The 20,450-nt window shown below is 41.1% G+C and overlaps 1 protein-coding gene across 1 annotated transcript in view; it reads left to right on the plus strand.

Moving 5' to 3' along the window:
• Positions 1 to 20,450, plus strand: part of GTF2F2 (general transcription factor IIF subunit 2) — a 331,921-nt gene that overhangs the window by 217,128 nt on the left and 94,343 nt on the right. The window lies entirely within an intron of this gene.

Below are 20,450 nucleotides of genomic sequence, written 5' to 3' on the forward strand. Positions count from 1 at the left end.
GCAGTGTATATACAGTGGATATAAAAAGTCTACACACCCCTGTGAAAATGTCAGGTGATATAAAAAAAAAGAGACAGTTAAATCATTTGAGACGTTTTTCCACCTTTAACGTGACCTATAAACTGTATAACGCAATTGAAAAACAGACTGAAATCTTTTAGGGGAGAAGTAAACATAAAAAACTAAAATAATGTGGTTGCATAAGTGTGTACACCCTCTTATAACTTGGGATGTAGCTGTGTTCAGAATTAAGCAATCGCATTCAAAATCATGTTAAGAGTCAGTACACACTTGCCATGATTTAAAGTGCCTCTTATTAACCCCAAATTTCAGCTGTTCTAGTAGGTCTTTCCTGACATTTGCTTAGTCACATCCTACAGCAAAAGCCATGGTCCGCAAAGAGCGTCCAAAGCATCAGAGGGATCTCATTGTTAAAAGGTATCAGTTAGGAGAAGGGTGCAAAAGAATTTCCAAGGCATTAGATATACCATGGAACACAGTGAAGACAGACATCAAGTGGAGAAAATATGGTGCAACAGTGACATTACCAAGAACTGGACATTCCTCCAAAATTGATGAAAAGATGAGAAGAAAACTGGTCTGGGAGGCTGCCAAGAGGCCTACAGCAACATTAAAGGAGCTGCAGGAATATCTGGCAAGTACTTGCTGTGTGGTATATGTGACAACAATCTCTCATATTCTTCATATATCTGGGCTATGGGGTAGAGTGGCAAGACGGAAGCCTTTTCTTACGAAGAAAAACATCCAAGCCCTGCTAAATTTAGCAAAAACACATCTGAAGTCTCCCAAAAGCGTGTGGGAAAATGTGTTATGGTCTGATGAAACCAAGGTTGAACTTTTTGGCTGTAATTCCAAAAGATATGTTTGGCACAAAAACAACCCTGCATATCACCAAAAGAAAACCATACCCTCAGTGAAGCATGGTGGTGGCAGCATCATGCTTTGGGGCTGTTTTTCTTCAGCTGGAACTGGGGCCTTAGTCAAGGTAGAGGGAATTATGAACAGTTCCAAATAGCAGTCAATATTGGCACAAAACCTTCAGGCTTCTGCAAGAAAACTGAACATGAAGAGGACCTTCATCTTTCAGCATGACAACGACCCAAAGCATACATCAAAATCAACAAAGGAATGGCTTCACCAGAAGAAGATTAAAGTTTTGGAATGGCCCAGCCAGAGCCCAGACCTGAATCCGATCGAAAATCTGTGAGGTGATCTGAAGAGGGCTGTGCACAGGAGGTGCCCTCACAATCTGACAGATTTGGAGTGTTTCTGCAAGGAAGAGTGGGCAAATATTGCCATATCAAGATGTGCCACGCTGATAGACTCATACCCAAAAAGACCGAGTGCTGAAATCAAATTCCAAGGTGCTTCAACACCCTATGCAGCCATATTATTTTCGTTGAGTTGTACAGTTTATAGGTTACATTAAAGGTGGAAAAAGTTCTGAAATGATTTAGCTTTGTCTAATTTTTTTTTTCATCACAGAAACCCGACATTTTAACAGGGGTGGGTAAACTTTTTATATCCACTGTATATGAAAAAAGGTATACAGGTACAGACTATCCTCCAGGCACATGCTAACTTACAGCCACAAACATCCCTTCCCCGCTGAAAGCTTTTAACTTCTCTTTTTCCTGAAAAGTGATATGTTTCTCCTGCCTGTGACATCACAGGGCTCCACAAAATCTTTGTTCATTTTTTGCAGTACCACTTACTGTATGTCAAGAGTTGTTTGCTTATTCAAAAGCTGTAGGATAGCTCTTGGGATAGGAAGATGTACTGTAGGCAGTGACAGAGTAGCAGAGAAATCCCCTGTCATCATACACACTCACTTGCCAGTAGTATCTCTCATGCCTTTTCCACACTCCACGTGAAAACAACAGACACACTAGATAGTAGCTGAATGCCAGGAATAAACTAGAACTGCACCTGGAAAAAAAGATGTCGGGTAGTATTTGTATGACAAAAGGGACCCTATTGGTCTTTTCTGTCATAAGCTCTTCTCCAAGGCCTGTTAGCTTTAATGTACACTCATGGGAGTGATGTCACCGTGGGCTTGCCAATTAAGTTCTGAATAGTCTGAACCTTGAAGGAAGGCCAAGAGAAGATGGATGTGCTCATGATCAGTGGAAATATTGACGAGTACTGACAGCACAGCACTGGTGAGGATTGTTTGACAGGTAAGTTTGTCATAATGTGGTAATCTGCAGTGCATGCCAGTACTATGAGTAACAGCTTTTGAGGGCACATTCTTAATAAAAAAAAAAGAAATTGCAGAGTCTAATTACACTTTAGGTCCCTCTCCTGTTCTTGGGCTATTCACAGTTTTTTTGAACAGCTTAAACCCATCAATTTAACCATTTCCCAAACGGTTACATTCTGGGCATGTAAATGATAACTTTCACAGTGCTCGCAACCGAACTGTCAAACCATCAAAGGGCTGGTATCATAAGTGTTCACATGTGCATCACCATGGAAACTACAGAATAAACAGAGGTTAAGATGGCATCTTCTTTGGCTGTAAAGGATAGGAGAATTTAATTCCACTTAACTACCCCATCTATATGAAGGTTTACCCTGAGCTGCAGATAAAAATTCCTTAAGCCACTTTACTCAGATACAGCATGTCAAACTTCTGGGTGAAGTGACAGGAGGAATTTCTGTGTAGCCTCAGCTAACCCTTGAAACATAGAAGCTGTGCAACATACTGTGAACAGCCCCAGCCCAGGAGAGAGACTAATCTTGCCTTTACTATACAGTATGTAAATAAATGTGAGCAGATCTAGTGCACAATGCTGTGTAATAGCAGTCAGGTAATCTGAGCTCATTACAGCAACAAATTGCAAAACATTTCTTCCCTTGAACTGGATCTCCCACCTGTGCTTTAAAGTTAGTGTTATTGAAGTTGTGCTAAACATTATGGTTGAACTGGATGGACTTTTGTCTTTTTTTCAGCCAGACTATGTAAACACACACTGCTTAATTTACATTATCCCTTCTCTTTCTTTTTGTGAATGATGACACTGTAATTATATTATTAAACGAAAAAAAAAAAATCCTAAGTACCTTTTTTCCTAATCGACGTAGAGCTGTCACAAGACCCAGCTCTTTTCCAGCCTGTCTGCAGGGAAACATAAGCAGGAGGAGCTTCCAATCCTCTGCTGCTGGTCACATATTTAAATAAAAAAAAAAAAAAGCCTTTCGGATACAGAGTAAAGATAAATAACTATTAGCAATAAACTGTTTCATATTGTCATGCAAATATATATATTTGAAATCAAATCTTTATTATTTTTGGCAATAACACGGTGTGGGCGGATTTCTACCAGTCATAGGCAGTGTCACTGCCCTCCAGCCTGTGTCTTAGAATAAGAGGGAGGTGAAGTCTCTATCAATCAAGATGTAATATCCCACCCCCATTGTTTTCAGCTGGTTAGCGGGCATAAAGGAGGAGGGAGAGAGTGGTCTGTTATTTACCACTGTGTATACGCCCACATGTGTGATTTCATAGTCACATGGGCTGCTTAGATGTTATAGGGAGGAAATGCTCAACTTAGAAACTTACTGAAAAATTAACATGTGCAGTAGCTGTCTACACTGCTCTGTAAAATCCCCAGCTGCATTGGGTACATGATTCTAAGGGAAAGATAGTGAACAGCAAGATCAAACAGGTTTTTGCAGAATACAGAAAAAGAATCCCATAGTGAATGAGTGAGTATGAACAGCATGTAATACAGAATTTATTGATAGCTTTTTATGATGTGGGTTTAATGGCACTCCAAAGCTTAGATATGGTTTTTACTGCATAGTTACACTGGACCAATGTAAGCATGCACATCTCACACCTGACCAATCCCTATCCCTATCTAAGCTGCAAATCTCTGTAGTAGTCACCTTTACTACAGTGGAGTGTTCTGCCCCCAAGTGGCTGCTCTTACATAGTAACCACAGGGGGTCATACTCTGTACTCGCTGTACTCTTCTCAGCCATCTTTATTAAATCAGACACAGCACACTGCAGTCTTTCCTATGTGGAGCTGCAGTTTGTGTTCAGTTCAGTGAAATTGGATGAGGAGGCTTGATGTCATCAGAGTGTTGATGTTTGCTTTTCCAGAAACATGAAGTCCAGACATCAGGGGATTAAGTGATCCCTAAGTGTGTGCTCCCTGACTGGAAGTTCAGGGAAGTGCTTTGAATGAGCAACAGCTGTGGGCGTAGCTCTAAAAAAAGGTAAATACCTTTTTTTTTTTGGAAGCAATTTTAATTAAAAAATAAAACAGATTGTGCAGCCTAAACTGTGTTTCTAAAGGGAAATAACTTTTATTGAGGTGGGTTTATTACTATTTTAATGTCAATGTTCCCTATATAATTTTGACTGCCTGGATTCTAAAGCATAGTAAATCTTTTCCAAAGAGGAAAATGTTGCTGAGAAAGCAGCAGCTGCCTGGTAAGCGCTGCTTGTGCCATCAGGGATTTGCATACATATAAAAAAAAAAAAAAACGTGAGGCGTTTGTAAGCAGAGCTGGTCCTAAGTAGCAGTATTTGCTTTATAATAGAATAAAAATCCTGCGCTTGGTAATTTGCAAATAAAATTAGCAGCTGACAATATATAGGCAAAAAAAAACAAAAAACAATTAGTGTAGCGCTTGTGATTAACAAATAAAGAGTAATAATGTCCAAATCACCACAAGAAAAGGATAACGGTGAAACAATATAACACATAAAATAAAGTCTCTAAAAAAAATATTCTTCTGATCCAGTAATAATGGTGCCGAGTGAAACTAAAACAAGAAAAAGAGAATCCTTCATCTTTCACTCAATCATTTTGGCCTCTTACCGGAAAGCTTGACCCCCCCCGAAGGGACTGGTCAAACAAAGCAGATATCAAGCCCAACAGATAAGTCCAGGATTCCGAGAAGGATCTCCCCAGATACCAGGGTGAATTAGGAACTTCTCACTGAACAATGTGGTCTAGGATGGAAAATACCTCTCCATATAGTGAACACCACCTGGAAAAAAGTATAACCGCTCATAGTGTAGTAATTGAACAAAAGATGTAATTTATTTAAGTAATGCACTTACAACAGCATGAGTAGAAATCTGCTGATATGAATAGTGTTTCAAACCAACAACATGGCCACGGTCCATGGCGATGCACGGTGACATCACACGTCATAGCTATATGTTTAGCTAGTCCTAAATTATTTTTTAGGCGCTAGTATTTATTTTTTTCTAGCCTTTGAAAAGTGTGCCCTTACTACTGTGGGTAATACACGAATCACATATTTTATATTTTTTTAAATGACTATTGAATTTAGTGCTTATAGGGGATTGCTTACATGTAACAAGATACTGTGTGTGGGTATACGTGTGTATATGTATGTGTATATATATATATATATATATATATATACCGTATTTTTCGATCCATAATACGCACCTAACCATAAGACGCGCCTAGGTTTTAGAGGAGAAAAACAAGAAAAAAAATATTCTGAACCAATGGACTGCAGACATAGTTTAGGAAGTGACCAGACACTGCAGACACAGTACAGGAGATGACCAGAGACTGCAGACCGTATAAGAGATGACCAAAGACAGCGGACACAGTACAGGAGAAGGACCAGAGACTGCAGACATAGTACAGGAGATGACCAGAGACTGGGGACGTAGTACAGGAGATGACCAGAGACTGCGGACACAGTACAGGAGATGACCAAAGACTGCGGACACAGTACAGGAGATGACCAGAGACTGCGGACACAGTATAGGAGATGACCAGAGACTGCGGACACAGTATAGGAGATGACCAGAGACTGCGGACACAGTACAGGAGATAGACCAGAGACTGCGGACATAGTACAGGAGATGACCAGAGACTGGGGACATAGTACAGGAGATGACCAGAGACTGCTGACATAGTACAGGAGACGACCAGAGATTGCGGACATAGTACAGGAGATGACCAGAGACTGGGGACATAGTACAGGAGATGACCAGAGACTGCGGACACCGTACAGGGGATGACCAGAGACTGCGGACACCGTACAGGGGATGACCAGAGACTGCGGACACCGTACAGGGGATGACCAGAGACTGCGGACACAGTACAGGGGATGACCAGAGACTGCGGACAGTACAGGTGATGACCAGAGACTGCGGACACAGTACAGGAGATGGACCAGAGACTGCGGACACAGTACAGGAGATGGACCAGAGACTGCGGACACAGTACAGGAGATGGACCAGAGACTGCGGACACAGTACAGGAGATGGACCAGAGACTGCGGACACAGTACAGGAGATGGACCAGAGACTGCGGACACAGTACAGGAGATGACCAGAGACTGCGGACACAGTACAGGAGATGGATCAGAGACTGCGAACACAGTACAGGAGATGACCAGAGACTGGGGACATAGTACAGGAGATGACCAGAGACTGCTGACATAGTACAGGAGACGACCAGAGATTGCGGACACAGTACAGGAGATGACCAGAGACTGGGGACATAGTACAGGAGATGACCAGAGACTGCGGACACCGTACAGGGGATGACCAGAGACTGCGGACACAGTACAGGGGATGACCAGAGACTGCGGACAGTACAGGTGATGACCAGAGACTGCGGACACAGTACAGGAGATGGACCAGAGACTGCGGACACAGTACAGGAGATGGACCAGAGACTGCGGACACAGTACAGGAGATGGACCAGAGACTGCGGACACAGTACAGGAGATGGACCAGAGACTGCGGACACAGTACAGGAGATGGACCAGAGACTGCGGACACAGTACAGGAGATGACCAGAGACTGCGGACACAGTACAGGAGATGGATCAGAGACTGCGGACACAGTACAGGAGATGGATCAGAGACTGCGGACACAGTACAGGAGATGACCAGAGACTGCGGACACAGTACAGGGGATGACCAGAGACTGCGGACACAGTACAGGGGATGACCAGAGACTGCGGACACAGTACAGGGGATGACCAGAGACTGCGGACACAGTACAGGGGATGACCAGAGACTGCGGACACAGTACAGGGGATGACCAGAGACTGCGGACACAGTACAGGGGATGACCAGAGACTGCGGACACAGTACAGGGGATGACCAGAGACTGCGGACACAGTACAGGGGATGACCAGAGACTGCGGACACAGTACAGGGGATGACCAGAGACTGCGGACACAGTACAGGGGATGACCAGAGACTGCGGACAGTACAGGGGATGACCAGAGACTGCGGACAGGACAGGGGATGACCAGAGACTGCGGACAGGACAGGGGATGACCAGAGACTGCTGACAGGACAGGGGATGACCAGAGACTGCTGACAGGACAGGGGATGACCAGAGACTGCGGACAGTACAGGAGATGACCAGAGACTGCGGGCAGTACAGGAGATGACCAGAGACTGCGGACAGTACAGATGACCAGAGACTGCAGACAGTACAGGGCATGACCAGACACTGCGGACCTTTAGGGAGGGAGGGGGAGCACGTACCTGAATTTGACAGGTACCCGCTCCTACTTCCGCGGAGTTCTCCTCCCTATACTGTGGGCACCCAACTTTGACAGCCGGGTGCCCACTTTGCATGCGCAAGAAGCGCTGCGCTTTGTGAGTGGCCCGGCGTCTTTTGGGACCTGTCATGTGTCCCAGAAGACACCAGGCCATTCACAAAGCGCAGCGCTTCTCGCGCATGCGCAGTGGGCACCCGGCTGTCACAGATGCCAGGGCGGGAAGAATCCGGCGCGGGAAGACTGCAGCGCTGGACCGAGAAACAGATGAGTTCCTGCTGCAGAGAACAGCTGAGCGGCCGGCCCGGTATTCTGACATGGTGGTGGCGGAAATACCGGACCGGCCGCTTTATATTTGCTCCATAAGACGCACTGCCATTTCCCCCCCTTTTTTGGGGGGGGAAAAGTGCGTCTTATGGAGCGGAAAATACGGTGTGTGTGTGTGTATATATATATATATATATATATATATATATATATATATATATATAGATAGATATATTTATATATATATAGATATATATATAGATATAGATATATATATAGATATATATATAGATATATATATATAGATATATATATATATATACACACACACACAGTGAGGAACAGAAGTATTTGAACACCCTGCGATTTTGTAAGTTCTCCTACTTAGAAATCATGGAGGGGTCTGAAATTCACATTATAGGTGCATTCCCACTCTGAGAGACAGAATTAAAAAAAAATTCAGGAAATCACATTGTATAATTTTTAAAGAATGTATTTGTCTTGCAGTGCTGAACATAAGTATTTGAACACCTGAGAAAATCAGTGTTAATATTTGGTACAGAAGCCTTTGTTTGCAATTACAGAGGTCAAACGTTTCCTGTAGTTCTTGACCAGGTTTGCACACACTGCAACAGGGATTTTGGCCCACTGCTCCACACAGATCTCCTCTAGATCTGTCAGGTTTCGGGGCTGTCGCTGAGCAACACGGAGTTTCAGCTCCCTCCAAAGATGTTCTATTGGATTTAGGTCTGGAGACTGGCTAGGCCACTCCAGAACCTTGATATGCTTCTTACGGAGCCACTCCTTGGTTATCATGGATGTGTGCTTCGGGTCGTTTTCATGTTGGAAGACCCAGCCACGACCCATCTTCAATGCTCTGACTGAGGGAAGGAGGTTGTTGCTCAAAATCTCACAATAAATAGCCCCATTCATCCTCTCCTTAATAAAGTGCAGTCGTCCTGTCCCCTTCACAGAAAAGCACCCCCAAGGCATGATGTTACCACCCCCATGCTTCACAGTAGGGATGGTGTTCTTGGGCTGCAACTCATCCTTCTTTTTCCTCCAAACACGACGAGTGAAGTTTAGACCAAAAAGTTCTACTTTGGTCTCATCTGACCACATGACTTTCTCCCATGCCTCCTGTGGATCATTCAGATGGTCATTGGCAAACTTCAGACGGGCCTGGACATGTGATGACTTGAGCAGGGGAACCTTCCGTGCAATGCATGATTTGAAAAAATGACGGCGTTGTGTTCTACCGACAGTGACCTTTGAAACTGTGGTCCCAGCTCTCTTCATGTGATTGACCAGATCCTCCCTTGTAGTTCTGGGCTGATTCCTCACCTTTCTTATCATCAGTGATACCCCACGAGGTGAGATCTTGCATGGAGCCCCAGTCCGAGAGAGACTGACAGTCGTCTTTAGCCTCTTCCATTTTCTAACAATTGCTCCAACATTTGATCTATTTTCACCAAGCTGCTTGGTAATTGCCCCGTAGCCCTTTCCAGCCTTGTGGAGGTCCACAATTTTGTCTCTGGTGTCTTTTGACAGCTCTTTGGTCTTGCCCATGGTAGTAGTTGGCGTCTGACTGTGGGGTAGACAGGTGTCTTTAAAGAGCTCAGACAGGTGCTACTAAGTTAGATCAATGAGTGGAGTAGAGGTGGACTTTTTAAAGGCACAGTAACAGGTCTTTGAGAGCCAGAATTCTTGCTGTTTCTTAGGTGTTCAAATACTTATGTTCAGCAGTGCAAGACAAATAAATTCTTTAAAAATCATACAATGTGATTTCCTGAATTTTTTTTTTAAATTCTGTCTCTGAGTGGGAATGCACCTACAACATGAATTTCAGGCCCCTCCATGATTGGAGGTGGGTGGGAGAACTTGCAAAATCGCAGGGTGTTCAAATACTTCTGTTCCTCACTGTATAGATATATTCGCTTGGCAAAGCTTTGACTAAAAAAACCTGGAAGCTGATTGGTTTCTATGCAAAGCTGCACCAGATTTTGCACTCTCCAGCTTTGATAAATCAACCCCTTTGTATTTACATTCCTTCTTCCTTTTCATTTTGCCTTCCTACCTACCTTTCTCCCTCCCTGGGGCGAATCAAGTTAAAGCATACCTAGCACTAAAAATGCAAGACCTGCTTATTTACTAAGGGCCCCCTCCCCTGTGTCAAATAATAGTACTAAAATGTAAAAAAAAATTGTAGTTCTAACTTGTTTGTAAACTTACTTTACTTTTGTCTTTTGCCTATGGTGCCTATGCCTACAACACAAGAAGATGACTCTTCACTGTGCTGAATTGTCATCTCCTACAATACGGAAGTTGAGAATAAGATATTTATTTATATCAGGTACTTGTATAGCACTGTCAATTTACACAGCGCTTTTACATATATATATTGTACATTCACATCAGCCCCTAACCCTCAAGGGGCGTACTATCTATGGTCCCTAACTTACATTCATACATACACATACTAGGGCCAATTTAGACAGGATCCAAATAACCTACCAGCATGTCTTTGGAATGTGGGAGGAAATAGGAGTACTCGGAGGAAACCCATGCAGGCACAGGGAGAACATTCAAACTCCAAGTAGGTGGAGCCGTGGTTGCTCGCAGGAGGTTGGACACTAGCATCAAAAGCTGTTAGATATAATCTCTCCCACTCCCTTCAGGCTCCAGTTTTTTGCTAGTGTCTAAAGCTGTTTGACTCTGTTGCATGGTCACTTGCTTTAACGCCATTGCGTTATTGAAGTCCTGGTCCTAAAATGTAAGGGCCTATTTGATTCTGTTTATTATACTCCTAAGATTTAGGCAATACTTCTTTCCCAAGTTTTACCGTCACACCAGGAAGGCATACTTTGCACTGTGCTAGACAAGAAATTTCCATCCCAGAAATGTGTCCCATGTGTGGGACACATCCTGGCATTTCTCTTGTCTACTCTCGAACAGCATTTGGCATTCTCAAAATGAGATTCCTTCAACTGTTTGGACGTGGCACAAGATGCTCAGGTTTCTCTCAGCTACGGCTTTCCCCCAAGAGACTGACTCCTTTTTGGTCATTCACCAGGGTCCCCACAAGGGCAACCTACCTTTCACTTCACTCTTGCTAGGTGAATTAGGCAGATCATCATTCAAAAAAAGGGGATTTGTGAAAAGAAATTCACAGAGAAAGCGGCTACATTATGAACAGAACGTGACACTCAGAAAAATTTCCAAAAATTATGCTTTATTACACATATATAAATATGACATATGGGCGTTCGCCCTGGTTTACCATCACCTCAGTATGAGACAATACACACAGACCTAAAACCATATAAAATGACACCAAGACCGGTCTAAATGCATGTGCAACAGAAAAAATGACTGCAGGAGTCTAATGTCCCTGTAGCACAGACACATAGGTTTGTTCTCTTCTTGACGCCTATTGTGCTTGCTGCATTGTATACATGTGATACTTTTCCATAGTACAATTTTTGGATTCCCTGATTGGGATTCACCATAATGGTATTGTTCTACATATAATATTCAACATTATGGTATGCCTATGGTATAATTTTTGGATACACCTCTATTGGGAAGTGTTCACCTATGTGTCTGTGCTACAGGGACATTAGACTCCTGCAGTCATTTTTTCTGTTGCACATGCATTTAGACCGGTCTTGGTGTCATTTTATATGGTTTTAGGTCTGTGTGTATTGTCTCATACTGAGGTGATGGTAAACCAGGGCGAACGCCCATATGTCATATTTATATATGTGTAATAAAGCATAATTTTTGGAAATTTTTCTGAGTGTCACGTTCTGTTCATAATGTAGCCGCTTTCTCTGTGAATTTCTTTTCACAAATCCCCTTTTTTTGAATGCCTCTTTTGGCTACTGAATGGAGACCAAATATTGGGTGACATGATAATTCATTTGACAACCTCTTAATAACTATCTTTAATACACAGATCATCATTCAAGCCTATATACATAAGGACTAAGGTTCTACCTTTTCCTGTCAAGGCACACTTCACTTGATTAGTGAGTTTACCTTGGGCTTTTCAGCATCTATTTCTCAAATTTGCAAGGCTGCCACCTGGTTTCTTGTTCACGAACTTCTACCAGGATGATGATTCAGACTTCCTGATGACAGCTTTGTACATATGGTCTTTCAGACAACTCTTTGAGCTGCAAATGACCCCAGTTGTACACGTTTTCCTAGGGCTTGCTAGTTTTTTGTTTGCTGTGTTTGCCCATCTCTCATTTGGACTGCGTTTGGACATTCCTCTTGAATTTATCCTGTCTCCAAGTGAATAATAATAATGAGTCACAAGTCCCACCCCTTTGTCTTTGATACACTCCCAATACTGCTTTTTAACAAAATTGGAGCTTGATGAATGTGCGAGGGGTTATATCTGGCTGACCTACAGCTTATTTGTGTTCAGTCTCCTTTGGGCAGCAATTTAACCCTCTTGTCTCAGAATTATTTTTCTGTTCTCTAATGAAATTCAAGAAAAGGATCTTACAGTAAGTTGAAAAAAATCCTGTTTTACCTCTCAAGTGACATCTCAAAGTGCTCATACTCATGGGCATTTATTTTTGCAGTGCTCAAGGTTGTGTGTAATGTGTGAGATACTTTTAGATCTGAAAGAACTAGAATCAAACACCGACAGAGAGAATTGGCTTTCTAGAGCAGTGTTTCTCAACTTTTTTCAGTTAAAGCACCCTTTCAAATACTCAAGGTACCCTATTCTAAAATGTTAAAAAAAAGTAAACTAATAGTTTTACAAATTGCAGCAGCATCCACACATGTAGGACACCCGATTTTAGAGGCGATTTATGCTTACAAAGCAAGTACACCTTAGCACAGTAATACTGACTAGTATTCCTGCATTTCTCCTCTCCCTCAGTTTCTGTCCCTCACTCCACTAACATGACTCCTCCAGTGCTGACAGAGAGGCAGGGGAGGGGTAACGAGGATGCAGACACCCAATCTCCTTCCTATCAACCAGTGACATCATTGGTTGTTAGGATGGCAATGGTTGGCCCACATGGTGCTCAAAGTTTTAATGCTGTACAATAAAAACCTGTGGCTTGACACTGGCTGGTTTGTTGGCAATTTGGGGCAATTTTATAGGCATCTTATCCAAGCATCTCTGGAAAACTCTGTAGGCACTCTAGTTGAAAAACGCTGTTCTAGAGGACACCAGGTATCTGGCAAGTGCTAAGAACCTGGGCATCAAATGCTGCAAAAAAAGAAAAAGGAAGCTCATGAGTCTGGACACATCTGTGAGGCACTCTTTAAGGGCCTAAGTGAGAACAGCAGTTTGATTGTCCTGTGTGCTGCAAGCACATGTTATTTTAACCCTTCTTACAGCACATAGCAGTAAAGAAGTATAGTCATAAGGAGTGAGAGTTCAGTTTGGTTTTAAATTCCATGTAAAACTAAATATCTACCTAAAATGTCCACCTTAGACTACCCTGTCACACTGCAGTTTTACGCAAAATGAAAAGTATTGTCACAATTACAGAAAGATAAAAAAAATAATGGATCTAGTATCAGGATCAACAGGTAATACATTTTACAAAGCAAGGGTGATGTGTTACTGCAAATGATGCTCATCATATGTCATTTGTTGTTTTGCCCTTAGTTCAGCTTTAAAGTGGTTCCAAAGCCTAATGGTTCTTTTTTACATTCATGCATTTTATGCATGAAGGTAAAAACCTTTAGTGTGCTGCTCCCCCCTCAGTCCCTCCCCTATGCTCATCTGAGCCTGATTCCAATTCAGCGATGTGCACAAGAGCAGAAGCTATCCAGGGTCTCTTCCTCCTCATTGGCTGAGACACAGCAGCAGGAGCCATTGGCTCCCACTGCTGTCAATCACAGCCATTGAGGAGGGGGCAGAGATTGTCTGATAGACACACAGGCGGCTGAGCACGCAAGAGTGTACGCAAAGCAAGCATATATAGTGTATATTTATTTTGTCTTTTTGTTTTTTAGTTTTATTATTTTGAATGTTCCAAAATATTTCACCTTGTAACAAACCATCTTTATTCCACTTTAGCATGACTATAATTATAAAGAGTGTGTTGATTAGAATGCCAAATGTGAAATCCATTATTCTAAACGCAAGTTAATTTGTCTCTATTAATTTACCTTTATTGTATTCTATGCTTACCTGCATTCTTATGAAGAGCTCTGTGCAAATACAGACCGCCTACCATTAGCAGCCACAAATTAATAGATAACATTTATTTCCTTGACAGTCTTTCGCCTTTATTTCTCTCACTGTGAATTTCAGCTCACAAGCTTATTTATGTGCATGTTTATTCGATAAATCTTTATTTTGATTTTTCTTTTCATGAAGCATATTGCCTGCTCCTCTGTTTTCCCCACTATTTTATGCATCCTTTTTTGTATGGGTTATGGTTTCCTGCCGAGTGCAGATTTGATCCTCCAGCTATAATGACTACATCCCATTTTTCGATCAAGTAGCAGTTAATGATAGTAGCAATGTCCAGCTGCTTCTCATAAATCGTTTATATGCGCTTTCTGAAGGACATATTACATTAAAAGAATTATGCCATAAGATAAAGCCTACTGAAAGTCATGCAAGAGGTTTTCAAGATCACAAGTTTGACTGTATTAATGGTACAGTTATGGTATACTGATATTGTGCTCTAGGGGGCACCTTGTAGAACACAAATATAAACTTAGCTAATGAATCCAATATAATGGTATGCAACAGAACCACCAGTTCATGTTTGCTCTTAGGCTGCAACCTGTTTTGGCCAGGCTTTGCCTCTTTTATATCACAGTGTTTTGTTGCTGTAGTCTCCTCTCTGTGCAGAGCTGTACTATGCAGTACATAAAATAGTATATTTAAATTTAAATTGACTTGCTTTGCTTGTGTGAGAAGTAACTGATAAATTTAACCATTTCCTCACTCATGTCATATACTATTTCTGGATCAGTAAATCTAACCCTATTTTTTTTCCCCTATTCTATAATTATTATTTATTTGTGTAGTTGAAAATTGTCTTCCTGACTACATAACGCCGAAATGCTGTAATTGCTTTTCACAATCAATGCCCCTGCTACACTGTAATATGCTTGGCATACTATATGCCCCAGACTACTCTGTAATATGTTTTATGCAGTTTGTAGTAATCCAAAAGGCCTAGAACATAAGCCTGCAGGGATGGGCAGCACAGTGGCTGAATGGTTAGCACTTCCGCCTGGCAGTACTAGGGTCGTTGGTTCAAATCCCAGCCACAGCACCTCCTACCTGGAGTTTGCATGTTCTCCCTGTGCCTGCATGGGGTTCCTCCGGGTACTCTAGTTTCCTCCCACACTCCAAAGACATGCTGGTAGGTTAATTGGATCCTGTCTAAATTGGCCCTTGTATATGAATGTGAGTTAGGGACCTTAGATTGTACGCCCCTTGAGGGTTAGGGACTGATGTGAATGTACAATATATATGTAAAAGCGCTGTGTAAATTGATAGCGCTATATAAGTACCTGAAATAAATGTCTTTTAAGATCTTTGTAAGTTGAGAGATATTAACAGTTGAAATGCTGCACAAATTGGCTTTTTAACGTAAAGGGTTGCCAAAATAGGTTTGTTTGGATGGGGGGAGCATTGTTTAATGATCCACTGTATTGTACGTCAGATTGTACAAAACTAGCCATTTAGGAAATAGTTAAAACAAAAAAATGTGGAACATAGTACAATTAAAGTGTCACTAAACCCACAACAATAACAGTCTGTATATGCAGTAAAGTATGCTTGTTATACTCACAGTGCAACCTAAGGGGTTAATCCTCTGCATTGTGTAAAAAGGCAGTTTGATCCTGTCTTCTCTTATCCTCCCCTTCTTCCACAGTCCCCAATCCATCTGCAGATAGTACACAGCCCTAGAAGGCACTCTACACATGCTCAGTTTGGTGTGTATTGCTAGAGTGTGTTTTTGTTTTTTTCTTGGGAGGGTGCATGTGATCGGCACAGGGCCAATCAGCACTGCCTAGACAGAGATTCAGGGGTCCTGCAGCCACATAGGGCAGTCAGAGAAGAATGAAAACGTGCCTTTAACCAGTGCTCGGCCAGACACTGATAGAAGTTACAAGACTGCCATATACTGCTAAGAAAAGGTATTTAGCCGTTTATATTTACTAAAATAATTGCATTTCCATGTTCTGTGTACTGTGGGAGACCAGAAATAGTGAATGCGGCGTCCTGCTTACATACATAGTCCAACATAAATTGTGAGAAAAAAAACTGCTTCCATGCAACAAGATAACAAACGTATCCACTACCACATTAGGTCATGCGTCACTTACCAGTGGTTGAGACCCCTTAACTATAGGAGGTCAAATGCGCTTGCCTCTCGTCACAAGGTAAAGTATGGTGTATAATGGATTACCAAAAGAAAGACTCACTGCATCTCAGAATGCCTCCAGGACATCAATATGATTCACAGGATGAAGTGTGGTGTATTATTATTATTATTATACAGTATTTATAAAGCGCCAATGTAATAGAGTCCCCAAAGAATACTCTGCTCCTCAAAATGGCTTCAAACCATCAATATAAATCATGGCTCATTGTGGAACAATGACTAACCACACAGAGCAAAATACCATATCAAATACAAGCCAAGTTTATTCAGCAAACCATATACTCAAAAAGGTGTGTAATGAAACCTCATATACCTTCTATCATGCCACTTATTGAGCATGTGTGGATGCTGTCAGATTGTATGCCCCATCCTACATGGTTCGTTATAACTGACATCAGGGGACCCAGCACCTCCATTGAGGTTTTTTAATTTATTTCAGGTACTTATATAGCGCCATCAATTAATGACCCACTGTAGTTACGTTTATTACATGTTTTGAAATCTGCAGCTTTAAAAGGTTATTGTAACCAATATTTACCCCAGGAAGTATGTGTTGTCTAACTCGGGTCTAGCTTTGTTCAGTATATAATGGCTGTTGGTGTGGGGGGGTGATCAGTAGTAGTAACACAGGGCCATACTCGGCAGTGTCGAAAAAAAAAACTGTTCCTCTGATCACACCACTTAGAATTTCCTTTTATTTATAGTCTTGGGAGAATTGAAGTGAATCTGGCTGCTATGGTAGATTACAAAAATCTCACAGACATGTTATAAGGTCAGCAAGGAAAGGTTGACATCTGTGAATTGGCAGGAGATACCAAATCTTTTCTGTATGCATGATGGAGGAGGAAAGCATGTTCCTGCAGTCTGTTGTTGTTTGTGAGCATTATTGCTTTTTTTCTCTTTGGAAGTGGCATATAATAATAAATCAACTGTGTTTTTGTCTTCAAGAATACTTCTTGTAAGAAACAAGTTATCATTTTGAAAAGATTTATTGTATGTTAATGCATATACAGTATTTGGCTGATATTACCGAAGCTTATAACATCATTTATTGAGGTAATGTGACCACAGCTTAGAACAGCTTTTCCTGTACTGTTTAAATGACTATGAACTCTCCTTTTGAAAATCTTAGTTTCTTGGATATTTAGCCGATTCTCTTGCCTTATTACTTTGAGTTACTGCGATGTCCAGAATTACAAAACTAATAAAAGCCTATCCACAAAAGACTCAACAGATAATGACTTGAAATGGGTTGTATTCAATTATTTGTGTTTTTCCATTTATATTAATTTCAAGTAAATGTAAATTCACTTACTAAAATCTCACAAAGGCTTTCACATGTTAGTATTTTAAAAGTCCTTTTCAATATGTTAAATCTGCAGCTTTCAATATAAAATTAACTGATGAGCCTGCTATGAAGGTCCTTGCTCAGGTACTTTCTGTTATAGGGTGACACTTTTCTGTCTCTGTCTCCCATTTGTGCTCTTGCATTGCCACCTGCAACCCTGGCTTTCACTTAAGAATATAAGTGGTCATTTGTACGCACATTACACATGCATTGTTATTTTGTTGTCACTATCAGGAAACCTGCCCTGAAAAAGCCATTGCCAATGTGCATGTATGAAGGAAATGCTTGCTAACAGACTGGATCAGCAGCACTAAAATGCAATAGCATGAAAAAGTGAGAACAGTGTAACAAGGTGTGACAATTTAATTCCTGGAATGAACTGTAAAAAATATATATCAAACACCTCTGTGCTCTTCAAAAGATCAGCTGAAATGTGAAGACGACATTCTTTCTTATCTTCTTGTCAAGTTTTACAAACATCTTTCTCATTCCCAAATCCTCCTTTAGAATCTGCTACACTTGGCCCCTGTTCATGTTCAATTCTTCTGCCATCATTTGCACACTTAATCTATGATCTGAGTGTACAATGAGTGTACAAGTCACATGAATTGCTTATGACCTCATCCAAAAACAGTACAATGTCAAATGCCATGTTGAAATTCACTACCCAATGTTATATCTATACAAGTGAAATCCACAAGAGGGCTGGAGTTCAAGGGCATTACATCCCACCTACTATAAACAGTTTAACAATACCAAAAATAAGGGATTTTTAAGGTGCCACAGTCAAATAAATCTAAACCAATGTATATTAAAATACAAGCTTATTGACATCACAATAAAAGCAGCAATGTATTGCAAAAATTAAAAACACAAAATACAAATCCAGGTATCCATATGTGTCATGATTTTTTTTTTTTTATTCTCTCAACATGTTTTGCCATTCATGGCTTCTTTAGGAGATTTACAGGAAATTTTAATACTGAAGGATACCACTATAAGGATAGAAAATACATAAATGTGAATGCGTGTAAATTCACAATGGTATGAGTGTCATAATATTTGTTATACCCAATGCTCTAATTCACTCGAAAAGGAGAAGGTACAGATGTATCTTGGAGACACAAAAGGGCCAAGGGACACTCCAGAAAGTTTGATGGTAATCAATAATAATGCGTGAATACAATGAAATGAAATCACAGAGATTGGGTTTGTAATTGAAACAAAGAGGCATAATACATCGAAACACACTATAACAGCAGCGTACAGACTATAGCAGGTGGATTAACGGAAAACCCCCAAAACAGTTAACCGCTTACATACCGGGCACTTTTACCCCCCTTCCTGCCCAGGCCATTTTTCAGGTTTCAGCGCTCTCACACTTTGAATGACAATTGCGCAATCATACAACATTGTACCCAAACTAAAATGTTATCATTTTCTTCACACAACTAGAGCTTTCTTTTGGTGATATTTAATCACCGCTGAGGTTTTTATTTTTTGCTAAATTAACAAAAAAAGACAAATTTTGAAAAAACCCACGTTTTTCTTTGATTCTGTTATAAAAGTTTGCAAATAAATATTTGTTCTTCATAAATTTAGGCCAAACTGTATTCTACTACATGTCTTTGGTGAAAATAACCCAAATTAGGATGTATTATTTAGTCTGTAGGAAAGTTATAGAGTTCACAAACTATGGGATATATCTGAAAATTGATCAATCCTGAAGTACTGATGGCCAATCTAATTTCTTGAGGTCTAAGAATGTCAGAACAGTACAGATATCCCCCAAATGACCCCTTTTTGCAAAGTAGACAGTCCGACGTATTTCATAAGAGGCATGGCGAGTTTTTTGAAGTTGTAATTTTTTTGTCATCATTTTTCAGAATTTAAAAAAATGATTTTCATTTCTTTTTTTTTTTTTTTACATATTGTCACCAGTGCAGTACAGTGTCATCATATAACTGGCATGGTGGTGATCAGGGACACTGACTGGTGACAGTACGAAAAAAAAAATTGATAATTTTTTTAAACTTTTTTTATTACATTTTTTTTCTCTTTTTTTAATTTTTTTTTTCATATTTCACTATGACCAAAGTAGTATAATGTTACCATAGTAACATTGTACTACTTTGGAGAAGTGACCAATATTTATTTTTTTTTTACACAATTTGCTTATAGCAAAGAATTTCTTTGCTATAAGCAAGCATTTACCTGAATGAAATCGATTCATTCAGGGTTTTTTTTGTGCTTAGCTGTGATTTGGCCACAGCTAATCACATGACACAGCTGGTCTCTGATTGGCCTAGCTTGTGCATGTGATCTCTGTGACCATTCACAGCTAGACACACTTGTATACAATGGATGGCATGAAAGGAAGCCATCCATTGTATACAACTGTCATGTGACCTGCTGTGATTGGTCACAGCAGGTCACATGGTACTGGCAATGGGGCCGGTACACAGAGCTGTCATTGGCCGTGTCCGAGGTACACGGCCAGTGACAGATCGCGCTGCTGTGCGGCCCTGCGGGCATCCACCTGGAGGGACGAGCTGTTAAACACACGTTTCTGGAGTTTGTAGCCATCGATCCCAAATCGCTCTCTCCACATTTGCATCCATCTTTTGCGGTTTTGGCTGCCCACTGAGTCAACAGGGACATCTTCCCACCCCTCCTTAAACCGCCTATGCTGATTTCTTCATGGAATGTTCACCACAAGCCCATTGTAACAGAACTAAAGTTTCACTCACGCTTTTGCCAATTTTCACACAAAATTTGATGTGAAAATTTTTCCACCAACAGCACAACATACAAGTGTTATTTCTACTACTCCACAAAGAGTCAACTGGTCTCCAACTCGGACGAGTGCAAGTTAGAACATGCCAGAACACGCTCG

Source organism: Staurois parvus, unplaced genomic scaffold, assembly GCF_062004578.1.
Source record: "Staurois parvus isolate SC_StPar_1 unplaced genomic scaffold, SC_StPar_1.0 ptg000017l, whole genome shotgun sequence".
NCBI classification, from domain to species: domain Eukaryota; kingdom Metazoa; phylum Chordata; class Amphibia; order Anura; family Ranidae; genus Staurois; species Staurois parvus.